General features: G+C 36.7%; 1 long non-coding RNA gene across 11 annotated transcripts; it reads left to right on the top strand.

Annotated features, from left to right (window-relative positions):
- The first annotated feature begins 5,325 nt into the window (after positions 1-5,325).
- On the top strand, positions 5,326-9,919 carry LOC113333501. Of its 11 annotated transcripts, none has more exons than XR_003352088.1 (11): positions 5,326-5,699; positions 6,353-6,453; positions 6,536-6,967; positions 7,261-7,461; positions 7,849-8,084; positions 8,250-8,291; positions 8,426-8,521; positions 8,610-8,693; positions 8,801-8,906; positions 9,060-9,134; positions 9,509-9,919. It is a non-coding gene; the product is annotated as an uncharacterized LOC113333501 (long non-coding RNA). The 11 variants fall into 11 exon arrangements; XR_003352084.1 differs by having other exon boundaries at positions 5,866-6,453; XR_003352082.1 differs by having other exon boundaries at positions 5,822-6,453.
- Positions 9,920-25,534: the final 15,615 nt, after the last annotated feature.

The raw sequence follows: 25,534 nt of genomic DNA, 5'->3' as shown, positions 1-25,534 counted from the left end.
GAAGAACTCATCAAAAAGACAAAAGCAATTATGATGGTTTTACATTCACTGGAGATCAGAGAAGATGGTAAGCTACCATTGTATTTCAGATTATCGAGATCAAAGAAAATGACTCCGCGGACAATTCCAAAACATTTCTCTGTGATCTTTAGTATACAGATGATGAAGGGTGTAGAAGAAGATGAAGAAGTGGTCATAGATGAAGAGATGGAGAAAAAGGTTAAAATCTTCGTCGCTCAGTAATTTAATGGAAGTAAGAAGACGTTCAAAGCTGATATTTAACGTTGCATGATGGAAGCCGCAACGGATGAAACCAAAGCACATGAGTTTGTAAAGTTTTTCGTCATGTTCCTGTTGGTTTCGGTATTCGTCCCCAACAAAGGTAGGCGAAGTCTGGATGCCAAGTACTTGTATATGGTATTTGATATGAACAAAGTTTGTTGGCCAGAAGCCTTCCATGATTATCTATTTGAGTCAGTAATAGATTCTGATGGCGATGTTGGAAACGTAGTTGGTTGCGTAATTTACCCGCTTGTAAGTTATTTTTTGTTCTTTTGATTAATAAGTTATATTTTTTTTATAATGTATCTGATATTGATTCTTAATTTGAATCTTTTTTTTTAAGTATTGGGTGGCAGAGATGACTATGATTGCAAAAAAGAAGGATGGGCTCAATAGGTATCCGAGGTTTTCTAGATGGAACCTTAGCAATGTCTGCCAGCAAATATTGGAAAACTTTGAGGGTTTCTCCGACAAGAAATATCTATACTCTGAGGTAAAGAATATTTAATTTTCTATCAATCCATTTCAAATTTAATATCATCAAAAAGAGAAAGATTTACTTTTTTTGATGAAACCTTTTTTAGTTCCATCAAAAATTTTATCTGAAACCAATTTTGGTATTGCATATGAAGGCATTGATACAGAATATAATCTTCTTTTTTTGATTAAACCATTTTTGGTTTCATAATTTTCCAATTGTTAAATTGGTTCCACTATAACTGATAATGCTTGCTAAGGTATATTCTGGCTTTTCTGATGAAACCTTTTTTGGTTTCATCACTTCTCATTTTACAAAAAGAGAAATATTTACTTTTTTTGATGAAACCTTTTTTGGTTCCATCAAAAATTTTATTTGAAACCAATTTTGGTTTCATCAAAAAAATTAGTTGAAACCAATTTTCTTGTGTACTGCAGAAGAATATGCGTCGCCGCAAGGGGTCATTCTTGCTCCAATATGATGAAAAGGAAAAGCGCTTGGTTGAGCGCATAGATGAAGAGGACATTGAATTGCCGGTTGAATACAATGTTGCAGACCATATAGCTAAAAATGAAGTGCCTGCGCCAGTTGAAGACAATGCTGCAAACAAAGACAACTCTTACGAGGCCAAATACAGGTGGGCAAGAATGATCATTGAAAACCTTACAACAGTTGGCAACAATGAACTCTCCGAAGAAGATAAAGCAGTATTGGAAAAATATGACGCTGAGGTTGGGTTTCAACCTTCATTGAAGATTTACTCCAGAAGGAAGCGTAAGAGAGGCCAAGTAGACTTACTCCACAAAGAAGATGTTCGGTCGGAACAAGAAAAGGTTTCAAATGTTGAGGTGATATGTTAGTTTATATTTGCGATTTTACTTATTGATTATTGAATAGAAATGTTATATTTTTATATGAAACCTGGTCATTAAATTTGAAAAACCGATTTGGTCTACGAATTTTACTTATTGATTATTAAATAGAACTTTTACATTTTTATATGTGTTGTTTATTTCTTTTTTATTTTTATAAATTTTACATTATTATTTGACAAACTGGTTCAAAATAATATTTCTTTTTTTATCTTAAACATTGTATTGCTTGTATGTTAGTATGTGAAATTTTGTATCTTAAACCTTGTTTTACAGGTGGTGAAAGATGCAGCGGCAGAGGATGAAATGATGCATATTGCCGGTAAGCATTTACTGCATGAAGGAACAGAACAAGAGCATTTAATGCATGAAGGAACAGAACAAGAGTGTGGAGATGTTGTAGAAAGGGTTCAACCTAGTGAAGAAATGATACAAGGTTATGTAGCTTTTCTGATGGAACCAGAAAAGGTTTCAATACCTGGAAATGTTGTTGAAGATGTTTTGATGGAACCAGAAAGGGTTTCACTGTCTGGAGATGCAAAAAAATCTGGCAATGTTGTCTCTTCATTAGATGCAGAACCACAACAAGGAATAGAAGAGTCTGATAAAGAACAAGGACAAGGAGGAGTATAAATAGAAGAGGTTTCAGAGTTGACTCCAAACACTATTGAGCAAATCAAGGTGGCCGAGAAGGTTGAATTTGAAATGAAGAAATCTTCATCCAAGACGGAGGTCGAGACTGAACAAGAAGAAGAAGAAGGTGCCCAATTGAAGCGTTCATCGACAAAATGTACTACAATGTACAATTTTTATTCGTTCTGTTGCTGAAAACAGTTGGAGATGGGGTAGACCATTGGACACTGCTAGCTTTTGATACTGAAACCGCAGAATTTTCTCACTACAACTCCTTGGATTCCACTGAAGAAGAATGCAGGAAAAGTGCTGAAAGCATGAGATAAAGAATAATATCAGCATTTGCACAGCACGATGCAAAGCTCCCACGTGACGAGCAGACAACTCAGCTCCCACCATACACTATGCACACGCCTTCATGTCATGAAAAAATGGGGTAAGCTAGAATAATCATCACCTATGTTTGGAAGTTCGGTAAAACTATTTATTTATTTATGGCAGTTTTAAATATTGAGACAATTTTTTGGTTGTTTCAGGAATGATTGTGGTCTTCATGTTTTCTATTACATGAAGAGCCTCTTGAAGGGAAACATGGCGTCTCCTGGAGATGATATTTCAGTAAAGGTGCATGAGATGAGACCAAAGTTGGCGTGTAATATCCTCCTTGATGCATGAAGTTTCATGAGAGCAAAGGTGGAAAGCATGAGAGCAGAGTTGAATGGCGTAAGGTCCTTTTGATATTTCAGAAATGGTTTCAAAAGACATAAAAATCAGTGTACTCTGTCAATTAGATGGTGAATAGCAAACATATTTTTGTCAATTATATTTGTGTCCTTTTGATATTTGTAAACTTATAATAGTTTATAAAATGTTTAAATGGTGAATGAATAGTGTCAATTAGAGTACTGTTTTTTGATGAAATCCAACATATTTATGTTCACCTTAGCAGTAAAAAATGATGAAACCAAAAAGGGTCCCACCATATTTTGACGGAAAAAGGTCGTATCACGGCTTGGTTTATAGGAAATAATTCATAATGCCAAGTCTTGGAAATAATTCATAACACAGCAAAGTTAAAGGAAAAAAAAGCCAAGCCAATTAGGAAAACTCAACAATGCAAAGTTACAAAAAGCAGTGATCTTACCAAAAATAGTTCCAACCTGTATTGGTTACAAAATAACAGAAGAAATGATGAAACCAAAAAGGGTTCCAACCTATTGCAGGTGAAACCTTCAAGGAAAACTTAATATAAATGAAACAAAGATAAAAAAAAAAACAGCAGGAAATGAGCATGTTTTAACTGTAAAAAAAATATAGACAAGAAGATAAATGAGCAATAACAGTCAAATACTCAAAATGAATTTTCAAAATGTAGACTAAAGCATATTGTAGTCTAAAATAAAACTAATACTCAAAGTTGACGAACTGTATTCTAAAATGCTATTAGAATAGAAGAAGTCTGAACTAAAATTAAAAGTAAATCAGTCTCAAAAAGACTTCAAATCTGCTTCTTAGGGCATGTCCTTCGATTACGAGTATTCAATTCATTGCATCCAACACAAGCTCTCATCTTCTTCTTGGGAATTGAACCTGTGTTAGGAATCCTTTTCTTCTTACTTGGGCGACCTGACTGTGGAAAAACTTTAGGTCCATGAACATCAGACTTGGGTGAAATTGTCGTAGGCCTTTCAACTATGGGAACTGGATGAATAGGTCTTGAATACGACTCTTGATAGAATTTAGTGGTGAAGTATCGTTCAACGTAATCATAAGGATCTTCACAATTCCCTATTATACACCTAACAGCATGGGACAACGGAAGCCATTGATTTTCCAGTGGTTGCAAGAGCATGTCTTTTCATTCAAATCAACCCTTTGTGTTAATGAGGCATGAACGTCATACAAAAATTCTGACAACTTGGTAACACTGTAATCACGGCCATGCATCTTATTGTTATAGAGTTCAATTTCCATTTTTGGACACAAAACTCCTCGCCAATCAAATGATGTCACAGATTCTTCACGACGGGTGCACATCATTTCCATAAGCTTCAGTCGTATTTTATCAACCATGACAACAATGGGCATCTCCTTCTCTTCCTTAACCCAACCGTTCAAACATTCAGCAACATTTGAGCACAACTCCCCATATCAACAGCCCGGGAAAAAAAACTAACCCATTTATCAACTGGAGCTCTCCTAAGATAATCTTGTAGCTTCTGATTTTTAACTAGCATCAAGTCATCCCAACTCTCCTTAAACTCTACATGTGTATTCACATATGCACATTTTTCAAAAAACTTCAACACACAATTGTTATATGTCTTGGTTGACTTAGGCAAGCATGCATTAACATTGTTTGTCATGTGCCAGTAACACCACCCATGATATGCACCTGGAAAAACGGTAGGGATTTGGTTGGCTAAACCACTACCTCGATCACTCACAAATATGAGTTGTCTTTGAGGAGAAACGACATCCCTGAGATGCTCCATAAAACATATACAGTTAGCATCAGTCTCAGCTGAAACCACAGCATAAGCTAAAGGATAAATTTCTGCAAAATAAAATCAAAAGAAACAGGAAAAAATGACAAAACAACACAGCAAAAAAATAATGAAACCAACAAGACAGAAAAAGGTTTCATCAAAAAAAATGATGAAAAAAAAGGTTTCAGAACATTACCATCACTACACCAAATTTCCAGATTAGTAACAGACATTCGTAACGGCTTATTGGTCGTTACAAAATCCCGTTACAAATGGCCGTTACGAAAACATTTGTAGCAGGCTCTTGCCGCTACGAATTTTAGAAAGTTTTGTAACAGAGGCCCGCCGTTACGAAATTTTTTATAGGCGTGCCAACTACACGCTTCGTCATACCTGGGTCGTAACACATGGAGTCTGTACGTGTGCCATTGACACGCGTTCCATTGTGTTTCCACCCAAACTGAAAAACGCTAGAGGATATTTCCTCCCATGCGTGTGCAATTCACATGCGTGATATGGGTATACCCTAATGAAAGCAGATCGGATTTTCCCATGACTCGACGACCAAAATTCCATTATCTCTCTTTCTTTCTTCAATCTTCTTCTTCTTCTGTTCCCTGGAGAACCATTAACAATCGCCTTTGTACTAACACCACCATCAACAACAACGTCAAAAACAACCAAATCTCTGTTACAATCAATAAACCGTCGATTAGATTTCATACCTTCCTTCATGAAACAAGGTTCAGTAAATTTTGAGTTCTAGATTTAGGTTTTTTAATGGGTTTTCAAAGTTTTGAAGTTAATGATTTCGAGTGAAATAGTGATTGATCGAGTGGATTTTAAGTTTTTTTGGAGATGATTAGGTGTTATTGAAGGAAGAACACAAATTTCAGAGAGGTTGAATCTCTTTCTCCATCAAAGGGAGCTTCAATAAAGATCATGGTGATTCAAAACGATAACTTCTTTAAACCCAATTCCATTTTTCATTGCATAGTCACATCTATGTTGTCTAATTTTTGTTTAATCGAAATATTGAATTTAGGATTCTGTAAAATTCATTTTAGGGTTTTGAGAGTTGGGAACTCTGTTTGAAACGTGAATTTTTTAGGAGGAAGGGGAGAATGAGAATTTCGACAGTGTAATTAAGACGAAGAAGATGAGGGGAAACAGGGGGAGTTTATGAGATTAATGGCTTAAGAAAAAAACAGATTCAGAAGATTCAGATACAAGGTGGCAGGAGAGCAAAGAGAAGAATTGTGCTAGTGGAAGTACAAGTAGAAGAAGAAGCAGAAGAACACCACCTCCACATTCTTTTTCTGTGGAGAATAAAGATGTCTGTGGAGACACTTTTTCCATTTATATTTTGATTTACAATTACAATTTATATCCTTATTTTTCTGTGATTTTTTGTTTATGAGATTAATTATTTGTTGTCAATAAGTAGGGGAAAGAAGAGGAGTTTTTAAGATGTCACCAATGTGTTGGTTTGAAATACAAAGGGGTGGTTGTTTGTTGCAAAAATTGTGAAGTTAAACAGTAATAGAGAAGTTGATCTAATATGAACTAATTTATGTTTTTATGTTCATGGTGCACAGGTATCCTGGGCATACAACTGAAGTGATTGCAGAGTCTTTCCCATTTTGTCGTGGAAGCTATAATTGCAAAACCATGATTGCATTTTGGCAACATGTCTAAGGTTGATATTTTTGTACTTTCTGTTGGCTTTATTAAAGTAACCAGTTGACCTTATTCAATTGATGAGTTCCATCCTTGCGCAGGATTTGAAGAGCCAGAAAATGAAGATGGAGGCAGAAGAGAGACTTAAATATTATAAATATTTGTTACAAGCACTTTTACCAGTCTTAAGTCAAATCCACGAAGAGCAAGTAATGGAAAAGGAGATCGAGGCAAAGATTCAATGTGCCTGGCTTAAGCTTGTTCATCATTCACCCTTTTTATATTGTCCGTTTTTGAGTTAAGCAATATGTTCTTTACTTAGAATAAATATTCTCCAAGATCAAAGTAATGTATGTTGAAAAGTGTTGGGTTAGGCTCATGCTTTTTTTATATCAGTCAACTGTTTATGGTCTTTCCAGTTATTTGTAGTTATCTCACTACCTTCATGTTCTTTTATCTAGAAAATAGGCCTTACAGTTGAGAGTGTACGAGACTGCAATCGAGTTGTTGTACGTCTTCCTTCCTACACAAAGGTAAGGTTGTTCTTTCTGAATGTAAGATAATGATACATGAATTGCTTAAACTTTATTTGTTGGAATCACCTCCTGGAAAAGATAATATACATGAATAAATATCAACCTTTAAAGCAGATATGCTGCACATTTTTTCTCAATTGAATCTTTTGCTTATAAAGTTTGCATTATGGTAAAAACCTCATAGTTGGATGCATCTTCTAGCACTGAATTGCGTTTTATTTTTTCCGTAGTCTAACCCAACTGCGAGAGGTTGAGTTTGCGTTTCTCAAAACTGTTTGTCATCGCTTCAGGCCTGGTATAGGAGAGGGATGGCAAATTCTTCTATGGGAAACTACGAGGATGCAATCCAGGATCTAGATATGCCATGAACATGGAACTTTCCTAGGGTGGAAACAGTAATATAAAAGAGGAACTTGAGATAATTAAAACACAAAGTCGCGGAGTAAAAAACTCACCTAAGAAGGCCAGCAATATGAATTGTAGCTCCATTGGTTAGTACATTTCCACTGTTATGACTTTTTAAGACAAGCAGTTTTGTTATCTTTATCGTGAATTCTAGAAAATGCTCCTATTGGGTGACCCCAGTTTCTGTTAAGGTACTACGTATTTTTGGAATATGACTCATTATCTATGATTTATGTTAACTCCTACTTAGCTGTATGATGTTACAGAAGGTGGTTCACATAATGCAGCCGCGTCATAGCCAAGCATTTTTTTTCTTTTGCCTCGCCCTAAAGATTGAATTATAATTGTTGATATGATAGTAGGGCCACTTCCCTGTTCATTATGTTCAATGACACTGTACTGTTCCCAGTATTTCCAAAAGCAAGCAATTGGTCAAAAGCCTGGGACTGATCTAAACGGTAATCCTACTTCAGGAAATGTATCGACTGACCTTAAGCGATATGTTGAGAGGATCTCATTGGAGAACAATTCTGGGCACCCTGTTGCTGATTCAAATCCTACCTGGGTGGCTGCACACAGATATGTATGTGGCGGTGTACATTGGCCAGCAGTTTTACCTGCTGAAATAGTTTTGGCAGGTCGATTTCTAGTAAAAGAAATAGAGAAGAGGAAGTACTCCAAGGGGGCTATGGATTCACCCGAAGCTTTGGTATTTCCTCTGGTTATTTGTTGCTTTGTGAGTTCAGTTCTTTTCTTCGTTCTTGCCTTGAGAAAGGATTGAGTTCACTAGTTGCTCACTTGTTTCATTCTTTTGTAGGAGATTTGTTATAAATATGAGCTTTACTCACTAATTGTTCTCACTTACTGTCTTCAGCTATCTTATGCAGATGAAGTTTCACTGAGTGGGTTTTCGCAGGTATACATGCAGCTCAATTTTGTGTAAAGGCATTTGTCTTCATCTATCCGTTATTTTATTTTCTTCTAAGTAACTAGTCTATTTGAGCAGGAATATCACTTCTAGGTAACTAATCTGTTTGAACTGTATTACAGAAACACAGATGACAGATGAGATTAATGAGAAGATTGAGAACATGAAGCAGGTTCAGGGAGCGTTGTGAAACCCCATTGGAGCAGCTGCTGACTTTGGTGGGGTAACATTTTGCATTTTATTTATATTTGTTAAGATTAAAATTAACCTTGACCGGAGAGTGATAGTTATCTTTGTTGTTTGCAGGATGAATTGGAATCTGAACTCGAGGAGTTGGAAGGAGCTGAGTTGGAGGAACAACTTTTACAACCTGCAACCATGGTAATCATGGTAAGATATTGGCAATCATGGTAATCATTTATAATCATGACATGGGTTCTATTGCTTATCAATTCTTGTAATGGTATGATTTTCTGTTTGTTTTTCTTGCCTCGCAGTTATGATGAAAAAGCTTTGACGAAGAAGATTTTGCACAAGTAGTTGCAGCTTCACCACCTGCAACTCTACCATCTACAGTTCACAGTTGATAGTCAAAAGTTCCAGGTATCTCTTCTTTTTTGTATGTTTCATTATCTTTCCGTTTATTTGACCTCTGAGCATTGTGAAACAATTACCGGATATAAGTTACAATATTTGTTTTTCATAGCTGATACTTACGTTTTTCGTTTCTCTGCTTCTTTGTTTTGCTTGATGCAGCTGGAGTGATCAAAGCTTAACCAACTAATGAAAGCTTAAGGGATTGAATGGTTGGCTCCATTTGGGGTTCTAATAGTAAGTGTTCTTATGCTAAGTCTACTACCATACTCCTCATTTTTTTCTCTTTTCATTGATTGTTACTTGGCATTTTGGGTTTCCACTATTTAAAGCTTAAAATGCCATTAGATGTACTCTTACTCGATCCTTTATCCTTACGTTGTTTGCCACTAATTGATATCTTCCAAGTTTCCTTCACATAGTTTTGTTGTATATTCTCAATGGATGTGCTTTGCATGATTGTTTAGTTTTCTGGCTATTTTCACGGTTGCAGCAACATAGCTGTTATAAATAGTCATGGATTAGAAATCATACATGAATTTTATGGCACATAGTATCCTTCTAAGATGTCTTACTGTTGTTTTCATATCTCCTCATCTATGCGGTGGCAGATCTTTCGAGGGGTTTCCCGTTGGTGTTTCTCCGACTACTTGAGATGTTGGAAGGACAAGAGGGCTTATACCCCAGAAAGCATATTCAAGCGAGAGGTTCTACCATTAAATGGCATCCATTAGCTCCCTTTGTAGCTGCAAGTTTTGAGTAACTTTCTGCTTATAGTGATTTAGAGAATGAACTGAACTTAGGAACTTAGTAGGTTTCTATGACTTTCCTCAGAATTTGATACTTAACAATAACATATCTTTTTGGTACTTAATAGAATTTCTATTCTTTTTGAATTTTTATTCTTCTTTGAATTGATTGAATGTTGATATGAATTGATTGAAAAAAATATTGAATGTAGATTATGGATAAATGAAAGATGTATGTAGGATATTTGGAATGCCAGGCGTATTTCCGGCAGAAAAATGAACTGCCGGTCAATATTGACTGGTCAAAATTGGTCTATATTGACTAATTTGACCAGGTCAATAATGACTGGCAGTAAAAATATTTGCTGTTACCAAAAAATTCGTAACGGCTTCAAGATGTTACAACTGTATGTTACAAAATTTCGTAACGGCTCTTGCCTGTTACGGCACGCCACGTAGTAACGGCTTAGGCTTGTTACAAAGGCCGTTACAACGCAAAATTCGTAACGGCCCCAATTGCCATTACAAAAAATTGTAATACCCCTTTTTGAAACAGGCAAAAGCCGTTACAACCCGTTTTGGTAACGGATAAGTTCTGTTTCTAATCCCAGAATTTGGTGTAGTGCATTATTCCCGTATAGTCCTGTTGCTGCCATCAGGTGACTGAGATATTTACTCTTCAAATGTGCTGCATCCATGAATAGCAAGGGATGGCAGTAATTAAATCCATGGATACATGCTCCGAAGGCAATGAACAATCTCACAAACTTTTGAGTGCTTTCAGTTTCCAAAACAACATGAGATCCAGGATTGGTTTCAGACAATTGCTTTGTAAACCAATGCAAATAAGCAAATGATTTCTCGTCCTCTCCCCATGCCATATTCAATGCATATCTCTTCCATGCGTATGCATAATAACGACTTATGTCAAATCCATATTCTCTCCTAATTTGTTCCATAATATCCTTTGTCTTCTTCTTTGGGTTCGGTTTAATCTCATCCTTGATCAAGGAACTTATTAGCTTCTTTGATATATGTGGTACGTTAATAAATCCAGCGCCACAAGTATGCTCATTATTTAACTCCTTGATAACAAATGGACTTCCTTCGACACCGTCACAAGAAACAGCATACATGTGGCAATTACACTTGTCCTTCTTCTTGTTAGCACAACAAGCAACAATCCGCAACTTCTCGTTTCTTGTTACCTTATATGCATAGCCGCTTGCAGCATGGTATTTCATTAAATCGTGACACACTTGGTCCACACCTCCTGGAAACACTTGTTCAACACTGTGAAAAAAACCTAGCCAACGAGCGGATTTCAACGGTTCTTTGACTACTTTAGGGTCATCATAATCAGTGACACTGGCTAGTGGATGATTAACAGGTACAACTTCTGACCTATGGGATGATGAGATGGAACTCTCACCTCTGTGGCATACTGAACTTGAACTTTCACCTCTATAATGTACATATAAGTCTAGTGTTGGAAAATTATTAAACAGAGAAAACATAGCAGCTGATTGGAGATCATAATCAGACTGAAGAAGCTTTTGCTGGTCACCAAATTTGTGAATGATTTCAATAGAAAATGGTGATAATTGGACCCAATTTAAACAAATATTATCCTTTAACTCCATAAGAGTTGATCTTAAACCAATACGAGACGACAATGAAGCTTCATTGTGACATACAACTGCAATGACAGAGTCCATATCTACAAAACAAAAAGTATGGAACCAAAAACGGTTTCACTCAATTTAAACGTGGAAAAAAAAATACATCCATATCGATTTCAATATGAAACAACAACAGCAACAAATAATCAACAAGAGCAAATGATTTCAATATGAACAACAAAGAAAAAGTAAAACATTATTGTAGCTTCTCTAACGAAATCAACTAGTAAATTCAAAAACAAATCAAACAAGTAAAAAATACCTGAAAATCCAATTTGCGTTACTGAAGAATATGGTTCGACTACTCAATCTGAAGATGATAGAGTTAATATGAAAATTCTAAGAATTAAACTGTTATTTCTCTTCTTTTCTTCAAATTAAGCTGAACAGAAGATGAGAACGAAAAACCAGATTTCTTCAATTTCTTCAATCAATCTGGATCTAAGATTGAAATCTACGATCTGTTCTCTAATTCAACTAACTGAAGCGAAAAGGAGATCTCAAAATTAGTTTTTGAGATGATCAAATCTGAAATTGAACCATAGAAAAAGATAGAAATAGCTTTGAAATGTAAATATCGATGAAATTGGTATAAATCTGGTATATATGAACCCTAAAGTCTCGAATCCTCTTTGTAAATCCGCTCTCCATTATGTTTCCGCCAAAATTTCCATTATAAAGATCGTGTATATATGAGGTTAAGGGCAGAATTGGAATTGTAAAATCAGTTAAAAACTAAATTTAACTAATTTGAATTAAATTGGGGTTTTTGTTCCATTTTCATTGGATACGGTTTTTATTTATCCCAAGTAATATGGGTGGTGTTTGTGTAACTCTAAGAGTATCACCCTGGTTTTGTAGAGCTTATTATGATGAGAATATGTTCTTTCGTATTTCTAACTTCTTATTACTTACATGCAGAAACTCTATGTCCTCATAACTCTTTGGATACTTGGGACACTAGAACGCTTTGAAGTTGTAAGTTTTAGTTTGCTTTAATCGAGGACTAGCAAAGTCTAAGTGTGGGGGAATTTGATAGGTGTAGAATACACCTTATTTACTATCTATTTTTTATGCTTTCTCTGCTATGTTTTCTTGTAAATTATACATTTTACGAGTGTTTTGAGTTTTATAGCTACTCTGGAGTTGCACGGAAGAAAAGAAGAAAAAAGCATCCTAATTTAAGCCAAAACGACACAATGGTCATAAAACAGGAAAACACAATCTGGAGCCAGGCCAAGGTTAAGGGGCAACTCGATTTGGAGAGGTATTAAAGACATGACAGCTTACGTAAGGGGGTTGCCAGATGGGTGGCCCTTATCCAGAAGGCGGGTGTGCTGTTAGCACCCAAATCCAACCTAACCCTAAAGTCGAGAAGCATCATCTCAATCATTCTCACATGAAAGTTAGAGAAGAAATAAAGCAGTCGTTGCTGCTATTGTTTGTCCGAGAGATTTAAAGAGAAATTCAGAGAAACTGAGAGATGGAAAGGGGATTTAAGACGATCAGTTATCCAAATCTGTCAGGACCCCAGTTTAATTATGCTTTTAATTATGTTAATTATGCTTTTATTAGCTTAGAAAGAGTTGTTATGGGCTGACCACTTTCTATAGGCGCCCATTAGGTCTTTTGAATTGTACGGACCGTTGTCAGTACTCGTGCGAGTCACACGAGCGGGGTTGTGTGTGTGTCCTTCTTATACTGGTCTGTGTTGTAGAAGACATTTATCTAAAAATTAAATCTGAAAATTCTTCTCTCTCAAGTCTGCTCTTCCTCTCCTCTCTAATCCTTAGGTATTCATTCATTTTTGAGCTAATTTGTAAGGCTAGTCCTTACAATTGGTATCAGGAGCAGTCGATCTGTAAACTATGGTTAATCAGAAAGACTTTGACGATCTTCACAAGAAATTCAATGCACTGATGAAGAGTCATGAAGAAATTGTTAAAAAGTTTGATGAAACCCAGAAAAGCATTTAAAACTCGTTAACAGAGATGAGAACAATGGAAGATAGGATCGTTAGCAAACTCAAAGCTGGTAACGGCCTTCTCGAAACACCTAAAGATGCTCATTCACGAAACAAACAAGGATAAGGTAATGATACTCAAGGTAATCGTCAAATCTTTAACCAGCTTACTAATCAGCACAAGCCTAAAATTGAATTTTCGAGGTTTGATGGTAATAATCCTAGATCTTGGATTCGCAAGTGTAAAATTTTTTTTCAATTACATATTATGGACGAAGAACAAAAAGTTATGTTAGCTTCTTTATACTTGGATGGCAAAGCAGACTTTTGGTTCCAAGATTATCAAGAAGGTAGAGACATCATATTATGGGAAGAGTTTGCGGTAGATATCAATTTTCGATTTCATGAGTTGGGTCATGATGATATAGTTGGAGAGTTCAATAAGTTAATCCAGGAAGGTAATGTGCTAGAATATAAGGAATTGTTTGAAGAACTAAAGGCTCTTATGATTGCTAAGAATAAACACCTGACTGAAAACTGTTTCACTTCCAGTTATGTGAGTGGATTAAAAGAAGAGTTAAGGCTGGCAGTGCAAATGTTCTCCCCAAAAAGTCTTAAGCAAGCTATGTACCTAGCTAGAATGCAGGAGGCCATCATGGGGAAAACTATAAAAAGGCTAAGGAAACATATAGGCTTCCTCCTATATCCATTCCCAGTAGAGGCAACAAAAAAAGCTTTGTGACATCTCCAAGAACAAGTTCACCTTCTCCAAGGAGTATGGCTAGCTCAAGTTTACCACCCATTAGGAAGCTCACTTATGCTGAAATGAAGTCCAGGCGTGACAAAGGGCTATCTTATAATTTTGATAAAGTTTATGCTACAGGACACAAATGTGTCAGACAACAGCTGTATATGTTAGTGGGGGAAGATGAAGATCAAGGTACATCTGAGGAAGCTTCTCCAGTCATACAAGAAATTGAAGAGGAAGTGGAGATATCTCTACATGCCCTATCAGGTATTAAACCTCAAAACACCATTAGAATTCAGGGTGTGGCTAGAAATAACAAACCCATAACCATTTTGGTGGATAGTGGTAGTACACACACCTTTGTAGACCCTGAAATTGATAGGTACAGTGGTGCCCTTATAGAACCCACGACAACTTTCCATGTGGTTGTAGCAGATGGAAACAAACTTACTAGTGAAGCAAAATGTCCTAAATTTTCATGGAGCATGCAAGGGCATACGTTTGAATGTGAAGCCAGAGTCTTAGCATTGGGGGGATGTGACATGGTGTTCGGAGTGGATTGGATGAAGGCTATTAGCCCTGTCAAGTTTGATTTCAAGCAACTAACTGTAACTTTCAATAGAGGCAATGAGGAGGTTGTTCTTATGGGAAGTACTGAAGCTCCAAAGGTGTCTATGATGACAGCAAAGGCATGCCAAAAGTACCTCAGGAAGAGCAGGCATGGAGTCATGGGGCCACTTTTCTCCATCACAGCCAAAGAGGTACCTACTAGTACCCCAGAGCCATTACAACCCATTTTAAATTCTTACAATTTAGTTTTCCAAGAACCCAATAGCCTTCCTCCTAGGAGAGATCATGATCATCACATACCCTTAAAACCACTCTTTACCTCTCCCAATCAGATACCTTATAGGATCCCATATATGCAAAAGGAAGTGGTGGAGCAGCTAGTCCAAGAAATGCTCAAATCATGGGTTATCATGCCTAGTCACAGTCCCTTCTCATCTCCAATCTTATTAGTTAAAAAGAAAGATGAAATTTGGAGGTTCTGTGTTGATTACAGAAAATTGAATGAACTCACCATCAAGAACAAATACCCAATTCCAGTGATAGATGAGCTGCTAGATGAGTTAAATGGGTCACATATCTTCTCTGAGATTGAGCTGAGATCTGGTTATCATCAGATTAGAGTTTCTCCCCCAGACACTCACAAAACAAGACTCATCAAGGGCATTGTGAGTTCTTAGTCATGTCATTTGGTTTAACCAATGCACCAGCAAGCTTCCAAGCATTAATGAATGATGTCTTTAAACCATACTTGAGAAAGTTCATATTGGTTTTCTTTGATGATATATTAGTATATATCCCTAACATGGAGACTCATGCCAAGCATTTGGAACTCACTTTGGGATTATGTAAGAGGCACAATTTATTTGCTAAAATGAGCAAATGCTCTTTTGGACAAAACTCGTTGCAGTATCTGGGTCATATTATCAGTGGAGAAGGAGTTGCTGCTGACCCCAGTAAGGTGGAATGCATGAGTAAGTGGCCCATTGCAAAGACCCTTAAGGAGCTGAGGGGATTCTTGGGATTAACTGGGTACTACAGAAAATTTGTACAAAATTATGGGTTAATTGCTAAACCATTAACTGAGTTGCTGAAGAATAACAAGTTTCAATGGAGCTCAGAAGCCACCAGTGCATTTGAACTACTTAAGGAAGCTATGACATCCACTCCAGTACTCATCCTTCCTGACTTCAACAAGTCATTTGATATATCCATAGATGCCAGTGATTTGGGAGTAGGAGATGTGCTGATGCAGGAGAAAAGACCAATTGCCTTCTACAGCAAGGGAATGGGTGCCAGATTCTTAGATATGTCTACTTATGAGAAAGAGATGATGGTCATAGTCATGGCAGTTGGAAAATGGAAGCATTATTTGATGGGTAAGGAATTCACCATTTACACCGACCATCAGAGCATCAAGTACTTCCTTGAGCAAAGGGTCAACTCACTTCTGCAACAAAAATGGCTAGCAAAACTATTGGGATATAATTATGAATTGAAGTATAAGAAAGGTTGTTATATCAAGGTAGCATATGCATTGTCAAGGGTGCAACTTCCAGAAATGTAGCCTGCGATTCTATTTCTCAACTACAACCAGCTTGGATGAAGGAAGTGCAAGAGAGCTACTTTGAAGACTCTGTAGCCAAGGAACTGCTTCCAATACTAATAGTTGGGAACAACAAGTCTGGGGAGTATTCACTGGAGCAAGGGGTCATTATATATAAGGGGAGGATATACATTGGCAACTCTGGTGAACTGAGAACCAGAATTATGGCAGCAGTACATTTTTCTTCTATAGGAGGACATTCAGGTGCAAGGGATAGTTACCAGAAGGCTGAGTCTTACTTTTACTGGAAAGGGTTGAAAGTAAATATAACTCAAATGGTGCAGGAGTGTGACATTTGCCAACAACACAAGGGATTCACTACCCTTCCAGCAGGACTCTTACAGCCACTGCCAAATCCTGAGCAAGCATGGACAAACATCAGCATGGATTTTATCTTTGGTCTACCAAAGTCTGAAGGGAGGGAGGTCATCCTAGTGGTAGTGGACAGATATACCACATACAACCACTTCTTGGCACTCAGCCATCCTTACATAGCAGCAACAACAGCCAAGGTAATGCTTGACTCAGTCATTAAACTTCATGGGCTTCCAAAAACAATAGTATCAGATAGAGACAACATTTTTCTGAGCAATTTTTGGCAATGTTTGTTGACAAGACTGGGCACCTCCTTGCATTTGAGCACTGCTTATCACCCTCAAATAGATGGGCAGACTGAGAGGGTGAATGCCTGCCTTGAATCTTACTTAAGGTGTATGACCAGTTATAAACCTAGCAAATGGGTGTCATGGTTATCATTGGCAGAGTGGTGGTATAACACCAGTTACCATACCATCCTGAAGCTCACACCATTTGAAGACTTGTATGGATATACCCCTCCACAGTTTGGTGTTAATTCAACCTATGCTGGGATCAGCCTGAATGCAGATGATTATTTACAACATAGAGAAGTAGTGGGACACTTGTTAAAGGGAGTGCTTGAGGAAGCTCAACACAGAATCAAACAACAGGAAGACAAAAATAGGATTGAAAGGGAATTCAAGGAAGGGGATTGGGTGTATTTAAGGCTACAACTATATATGCAGACATCAGTGCAGTTAAGGAAGAATTTGAAACTTTCTGCTAAGTTCTTTGTCCCTTACAAAATATTGGAAAGGATTGGGAAAGTAGCCTATAAGCTGCAACTTCCACCTGAGTCCAAAATTCACCCAAAATTTCATGTCTCTCAGTTGAAGGCCAAGCTAGGATCGGGGAAAATTCCTCAAACTACTCTGCCAAGGTTAAACAATGACCAAGAAATGAAGGTGACTCCTCTACATATTCTGGACAGCAGGCAAGTAAATAAGCGCAACCATAAATACACCCAATCAACTCAGGATGCCACATAGTAGGACAAAGAATTCATGGCATACCAATTTCCAAAGCTAATCCTTGAGGTCAAGGATTTGAAAGAGTAGAGGGTATTGTCAGGACCCCAGTTTAATTATGCTTTTAATTATGTTAATTATGCTTCTATTAGCTTAGAAAGAGTTGTTAAGGGCTGACCACTTGCTATAAGCGCCCATTAGGTCTTTTGAATTGTACGGACCATTGTCAGTACTCGTGTGAATCATACGAGCGGGGTTGTGTGTGTGTCCTTATCCTGGTCTGTGTTGTAGAAGAGGTTTATGAAAAAAGTAAATCTGAAAATTTTTCTCTCTCAAGTGTGTTCTTCCTCTCCTCTCTAATCCTTAGGGATTCATTCGTTTTTGAGCTAATTTATAAGGCTAGTCTTTACAAAATCGAGAACACAAAGATGGTTTGAGTTATTGCTGCTACTGTTGAATTCGAAAGAGAAGCAGACGGAGGAATCGGGATCTGAAGAAGAAATTGGTTGTTGTCGTTAATGGAGGAGATAATGAGTTTGCAGTTAGTGGTGTTCGCTGCTTGAATTACAGAATGGAGAACCGAGAGAAGAAATTGTAGTGAATTTGAATGAATTTGAGAATCTCATAAGCTGGGGTTCAATGATGAAGTGTCGTTGTTGATTGAATATAAGATGCAAATGGTGATGGTGGTATCTGAGATGGGTAATTCTACAAGGGGTTTTCCTTCTGAGTCCAATTGGTAGAAGGGGTCTGAGAGAAGAAGAAGCAGATCGAGATTAAAGGAGACAGGGTGTTGGTGTATTGAAACAAGGAGAAATGAATGGGTCTGTGTAATTGAATCTGGTGGAGGTATGAAGACTGGGTTATCTATGCCAGTACTGCAGCTGAAGCCTGAAATGAATGGATGATGCTTGAAACTAGATGAATGTTAAGAGTGTCACAGGAGAAGAACGGTCTGAAATCGGCCTGAGAATTGTCGTAAAAACAGAGGAAACTCTGTCTATTTTTCTGCTCAGGCGAGTCAACTCGACCGACGATGACCGATCCATCTCAGTGATCCAGCTGAATAAGACCAGTTAGCCGAGTAAGAGCATCTGACTCAGTGTCTGACTTCCCTTCTTCCTTGACTTGTTGACCGTCAGAGACCGCACGCTTGACCGTTAACTTTAACGGAATATTCCGTCGACGTCAACAAAACTCAGGTGGCCAGTGGCGACATTTCAGGTATAATTTCGGTGATGCCGAGAATTTTTCAGGCGGACAAAAATACAAGTATTTTTGAAGAATTCTCTAGACTCATCTAGGCTAATGGGTTTGAGGAATTGGACTTGAATTTGGAAAGTGAAGATGGAAGATTTGAGAAAGACAAGGACTTGGAAAGAAGACTTACAAATGGAAAGGGATTCTATTCCTAAGAGGAATGCAAACAAATTGAAGCCTATAAATATAGAAGTACTTTACACACTTCTACACCTTTACATACACAACACTTCTCTTTTCTTTATTCTTTGTGTGAACTCCTTAGCATGAGTAGCTAATTTTCTTATTGATTGAGGATAAATTCCTAGTTCTTAACATGATTTGAGTTTTTGTTTTAAAATCTACCTTGAAGTTTTTCACATGATTATCGTTTGTTTTTACTAATAGGAATGTTTATACATTCATGGTTGATTGATAGATTGTTTAGGTGGCCAAATAAGTGGAAAATATTCCGTCGACGGTAACATAACTCAAGTGGCCGACGACGATATTTCAGGCAGAATTCCGGTGATGCCGAAAACTTTTCAGGCGGCCAAAAATACAGGTATTTGTGAAGAATTCTCTAGACTCATCTAGATTCATGGGTTTGAGGAATTGGACTTGAATTTGGAAAGTGAAGATGGAAGATTTGAGAAAGACAAGGAATTGGAAAGAAGACTTACAAAGGGAAAGGGATTCTATTCCTAAGAGGAATGCAAACAAATTGAAGCCTATAAATAGAAAAGTACTTTACACACTTTACATACACAACACTTATCTTTTATTTATTCTTTATGTGAAATCCTTAGCATGAGTAGCTAATTTTCTTATTGATTGAGGATGAATTCCTAGTTCTTAACATGATTTGAGTTTTTGTTTTAAAATCTACCTTGAAGTTTTTCACATGATTATCGTTTGTTTTTACTAATAGGATTGTTTATATATTCATGGTTGATTGATAGGAATATTTATAAAGCTAGTGAAAGTTAGGGGATAAGTAATCGTTTCTTGACTCATTACACAAGTAGCAAACACGAGACCTTGCGGAGGGATTTTGTGGAGCAATTATGTGTGAAAACAACATTAGCAAGTTGAAAAAGCGGGGGTCTAACAACACCACCCAATATTTCGATTAGCAATCTGTATGGACAAACTCGAATATACTTTTAAGAGAATCAACAAGACTCAATCAACTAAAAGTATATCAACGAGTTTATATATCTCTCTTGATTTGATTTACTCAAGCAAGAACTGCGAGTTCTAATCAAATACCGGGAATAACTTGGATGGTACCAAAGACCAATATCCAAGGATCAATCAATGACAATCAACAACCAAAGGTTGGATTACTCTAATTAATGATCTAACGCACAACCTGTATTATTTTAATTATAAAGATAAACAATATAATGCGGAAAATGAAATAACACAAACACCAAAAATTTTGTTAATGAGGAAACCGCAAATGCAGAAAAACCCCGGGACCTAGTCCAGATTGAACACACACTGTATTAAGCCGCTACAGACACTAGCCTACTCGAAGCTAAATTCGGACTGGACTGTAGTTGAACCCCAATCAATCTCCCACAGATCCAAGGTACAATTATGCTCATACGCCTCTGATCCCAGCAGGATACTGCGCACTTGATTACCTTAGATGATCTCACCCACAACTAAGAGTTGCTATGATCAAAATCGCAGGCGTTGATAATAAACAAATCTGTCATACACAGACAAGTCTATCAAAGGATCAATCTGTCTCCCACAGATAAACCCTAAAGGTTTTGTTCCGTATTTTGATAATAATCAAGGTAAACAGGAACCAATTCATAATCCAGTCTTATATTCCCGAAGAACAGCCTAGAGTTATCAATCACCTCACAACAATCTTAATCGTATGGTAGCGAAACAAGATGTTGCGGAATCACAAACAATGAGACGAAGATGTTTGTGATTACTTTTTATATCTTGCCTATCGGAGATATCAATCTCAAGCCAATCAATCTGATTGTACTCGTACGATAGAAGATGCAAGATCAGATCACACAACTACGATAAAAGTAGTATCGGTCTGTCTTCACAATCCCAATGAAGTCTTTAAATCGTTAACCTGGTTTTAGAAGAAGAAAACCAAAGGTTAAAGGAGAATCGACTCTAGCACGCAAACTAGTATCACATGTAAGGTGTGGGATTAGTTTTGCACAATACTAGATGTCTCCTTTATATAGTCTTTCAAATCAGGGTTTGCAATCAATGTTAGCTTAGTGACAAAGCATTCAATATTCACCGTTAGATGAAAGCCTGATTTAGATTCAAGCTAATATTTCTCAACCGTTAGATCGAAAACTTAGCTTGTTACACACACTTGACAATGTACGCTTCTAGGTTTGTTAACCATACCCAAACGTATGCACTTGTTGGTTCAATAATAGTTAACCAAAAGGTTAGCCATTTGAGCATTTCATATGAACCATGTTCTTCTTCACCATAACTAGTTCAAACGACTTCAAATGAACTAGTTAGACAGTTGTTCAATTGCAAGGAAATGTTATGTATTACACAAGACACAACTTAAGCAAAGATGATTTGATTCACTTGAATCGGTTCATGAACTTTTATATCCACGGTTTGCAAACTGCATTCCTTAGTCTTTTTAAGTTTAAGTTCAGAAATCATCTTCAGATATATAACCTTCACAAGTTCGCTGACTAGGTTCGCAGACTTAAGTTACCGGTCAGAGTTTACAAACTCCAGCAGAAATTCTCGGGTATGAGAACTTCGCCGTTTCGCATACTGGGTTCGCGGAATAAGTTCTCGAACTTAGCTTCACGCAAGTAGTTTGTCAACTCCACCAGAAATTCTCGGGTTTGAGAACTTTGACAGTTCGCATACTGAGTTCGCGGATTCACTCGAATCGATTCATGAACTTTATAGCCACGGTTTGCAATTTGCATTCCTTAGTTAATATAAATATAAGTTCACAAATAATCGTCTTTAGATATAACCAACTCAAGTTCGCAGACTTAGGTTCCCGAAAGGAGTTCACAAACTCCAGCACATATTCTCGGGATAAGAACCTCCGCCAGTTCGCGGACTGGGTTCGCGGACTGAGTTCACAACTCTTGTTCCGGTTTTCCTGATCAACAAAGTACGCATACTTTGGTTCAAGGAATAAGGACTTATACATATATGTGTTGCCACACAATGCTTATATCCAACAATGGTTATATAATCTAAACTCTCATTTCAATCATTGAAATATTCTTAGAGGACGTTATATAGTTGTTACACCATTTATCGTCAAAGCAATTTTCAAGATGATTGAAACATATCATGACTTTCATCACATGGTAAAGATAAACTTGATCGAAGCGAAAGCTTACCAACACATATTTCGAGATATGGATAGGCAATGTATACTCGACTCGAAATACCAAATGTGTATAATCCATGTCTATATATATAGCATACGACTTCTTGTCTCAAAGAGTAGGAGATATAGTAGATAGAATTTTGAGTGATAAGTTCAAGTCTTCACATACCTTTTTGTCGAGAAGTTCCACCGGTTCCTTGAGTATTTCTTCTACTTGTAAGATGAATCGCCATGAAGTCCTTGAGCTCAACTACACTTTCTATCATAATCCGAGACTTAGCTATAATAAACTAGAAATCACGACTTATAGTTTTGATCACTAACATTGACAAACATGCTTGAGATAGCAACGCATGCGAGTTCGACCGAGCAATGCTCTAAAAGTCTCCCCCTTTGTCAATTTTAGTAACAAAACTATCAATACATATGGAATACAAAAAAGATAAAGAAACTTTAGTAGCTCCTATTCCACGTGTCTAATCTTCAACATTCCTCGAAATCTTCGTCACTTCCAAGTACTCCAATGATCCCAAAGGTTGTAAGTTTAGCATCACCGTTGTTGAAGACTCGTAGCTATAACAATGAGAAAACATAGTTCTCGATCATTGTTATATAGTGTCATAGTATTATTACACAGTGTCAAAGTTCAATTGTATCACAAATTCAACAATAATACTATGGTGATATGTATCACTCTCCCTTAGTCAATACTCCATCTCACATGGAAACCACTCCCCCTTACATAGTGATCTGAAAACCATATGTATTTGTAGTATGAACTACATATTAATTCTCCCCCTTTTTGTCAATAAAATTGGCAAAGGTACAAGAACGGGATCATAATGAAATTTCCAAGAGAGACATTTCATGACAAAAGAAAAAAAAAACATGCCAACTAATTTAGATGCAATCATAAAGCCGAAGCTAAATGCATTCATCAAGAGTTTAAAGATACAAGATAACCCCTCTAATATTCCACAACCGCACACCCCTCAAGATATGACCATTAAGTACAAGTTTAAAAGAACTCTCCCCCATTTGATGTCATTCCCGAAAGAACAACAAGAGTGACCTTAATTTCAAAAGAAATGAAGGATTTTTATTGGACACACAAACAAAAAAAACCATGAGAATGATTTCATATATCCAAAAACTCAATCAAATTAATCACAAGTAAACCCGTGATTAATTTAATCGGAATACACAATCAAATTAAACACAAAGAGTGATCAATTCAATTGATTATGCTCAACATAAGAGAACTTATGGAGACACGAAAATACTCAACTAGATTAATTACAAGAGAACCCATAATTAATTTAATTGTAATACACAACCAAACTAATCACAAAAATAATCAATTTAATTGTCATTTGTTTTGCTCGACATAAGAAAACTTACAGAGCAATAACTAAATAACCAAACAAGATGATTAATTTAGTTCAATATGCTCGACATAACATATCTCACGGAACAACAACTAAGCTAAAAAAATAAACTTCGTTGTATAATGCTTGACATAAGATACATTACAGAGCCTCATAGTAATACATAAAATATGGATCAGGAATGATCAATACTGCGGAATACACAAGAATTCATTCTATCTTCCACTACTATTTGCATAATGATATTAATAGACATAATCCTTGAAAACAAAAGATTTTAACCTATCTTCCATCAAATATTTGACAATATAAGCTTAACTTTTGTATTTGTCAAAAGTCCATTCATTCTTTTACCAGTACATGAATACCAATCACGAACGACTTTACTTTTGACAAAGTATGGGACAAACATAGTTCACGGACGTAAACACCAACATCCCATAACAAATTGCAATATAACAAATCATAAAGATTGATACTGCAAAAACATCATCCTCCAAATATTTTTAGAATTTAATAACAATAAATCTAAAAACATGAAGATGAAAACGTTGGACATAGCTATGTCTAATCACAATAATGGATATTCCAAACTCTAGTAATCCTTCTCAAAAGAAGAATAAATTTTCATAAGAAGTTTCCTAGGCATCAGGACAAACTCGTAATGCACATATAAGATGATTTGTCCTTAGAGAGTAGAATCAATCTTTTTCTCCTGTATTTATACCAAGAATAGCTACCAAAGGCGTATAAAAATATTTTCAAGGAAGAACATACAAAGTCATTAACGACCATGCACCATAGTTCACATAAAATGATTGTGAACATTCAAGAACCCCATAGTAATGCGTACTACTGCCCATTCTTGAACTTCCTTCTTTGTGATTCACCAACAACATTATCGTAAAAGCTACAAATGATCTTATAAGAGTACTACTCCATGAATCCAAGTGCCCAAGTCCAATAGAAGTGGAACAGGTGCAACGAAATGAAGCAAAACACTCAAAAACAAGAGACATGACAAATACCAATCTTAACTCGTCCAATTTCAATAATTATCACCCCCATTTTGAAGATAATTCAAAGAGGAAGAGAATGCAAAAGGAATGAGGTCATTCCGAATTTGGACGAAGAAGTTACGGCCAAAACAAATTTACCGAATATCGACGTCAAGTATGCATACGGGTTTGCAAACGAATTTTCAAACCCGCGAACTTAAACCCCTGGATTTTGATTTTAAAAGATGTTATGCATAACTGGTAGGTGTACCATGAAGTCCAAACATCCCGAACTACTATTTTCAAATCTAAGCATTTAAGAACCTTAAACACGTATCAAGTTAGGTAGAAAAAAGCGATAAGAAAGGTACGTGAATCATTATAAGTTCTATAAACAAATAAAAGCACAAATCTTTCTCAAGTTTATAGACATACCTTTTTAGATGAATCCAATTGAATTCTACAGCCTTACAACATAATCTGTGCGTCCCAATTTTCATGTTTCCCTCACCGTATACATAGCAGGGCATTCCTTGGTGAGGATGCACTTACAACACAATCAAGTTGTGTTGGGGTGAACAATATCTTGTTCACCACAATTTACCTTTGGATTATCATGAAAGGGATCACTTTTAGAGCCTTTCACATCCAATTCCATTTTCCCAAAAAACTTGTTAAGTTCCAACATCATGGATACTGCCTTCTTCATAGTCATGGAATTTTCTGGAAGATTATTCTTTTTCACACTCAAAGCATCATTAGCTTTCTTTGGTACCCACTTCTGAGTGCGTTTAGGAACAACCGGAACCTTCTTCCCATTACTCTCTTCAAGATTTCTCGGAAGATAATTGGATCGACTATTCTTTTGCAAGTTAGCCTTTCTCCAATTGGGAGCATCGGATCTTGTCTCCGTCTTTACGAAGTTATCCTTTTGATAACCATTAGGATTGTGAAAAGGCTTTGTATAACGTTTATAGGAAAATCTAGTTTTATCACAGC

Source organism: Papaver somniferum, unplaced genomic scaffold, assembly GCF_003573695.1.
Source record: "Papaver somniferum cultivar HN1 unplaced genomic scaffold, ASM357369v1 unplaced-scaffold_133, whole genome shotgun sequence".
NCBI lineage: Eukaryota > Viridiplantae > Streptophyta > Magnoliopsida > Ranunculales > Papaveraceae > Papaver > Papaver somniferum.
The sequence above is the reverse complement of the archived record's forward strand: the minus strand, read 5'-3'. Positions and strand labels throughout refer to the sequence as shown.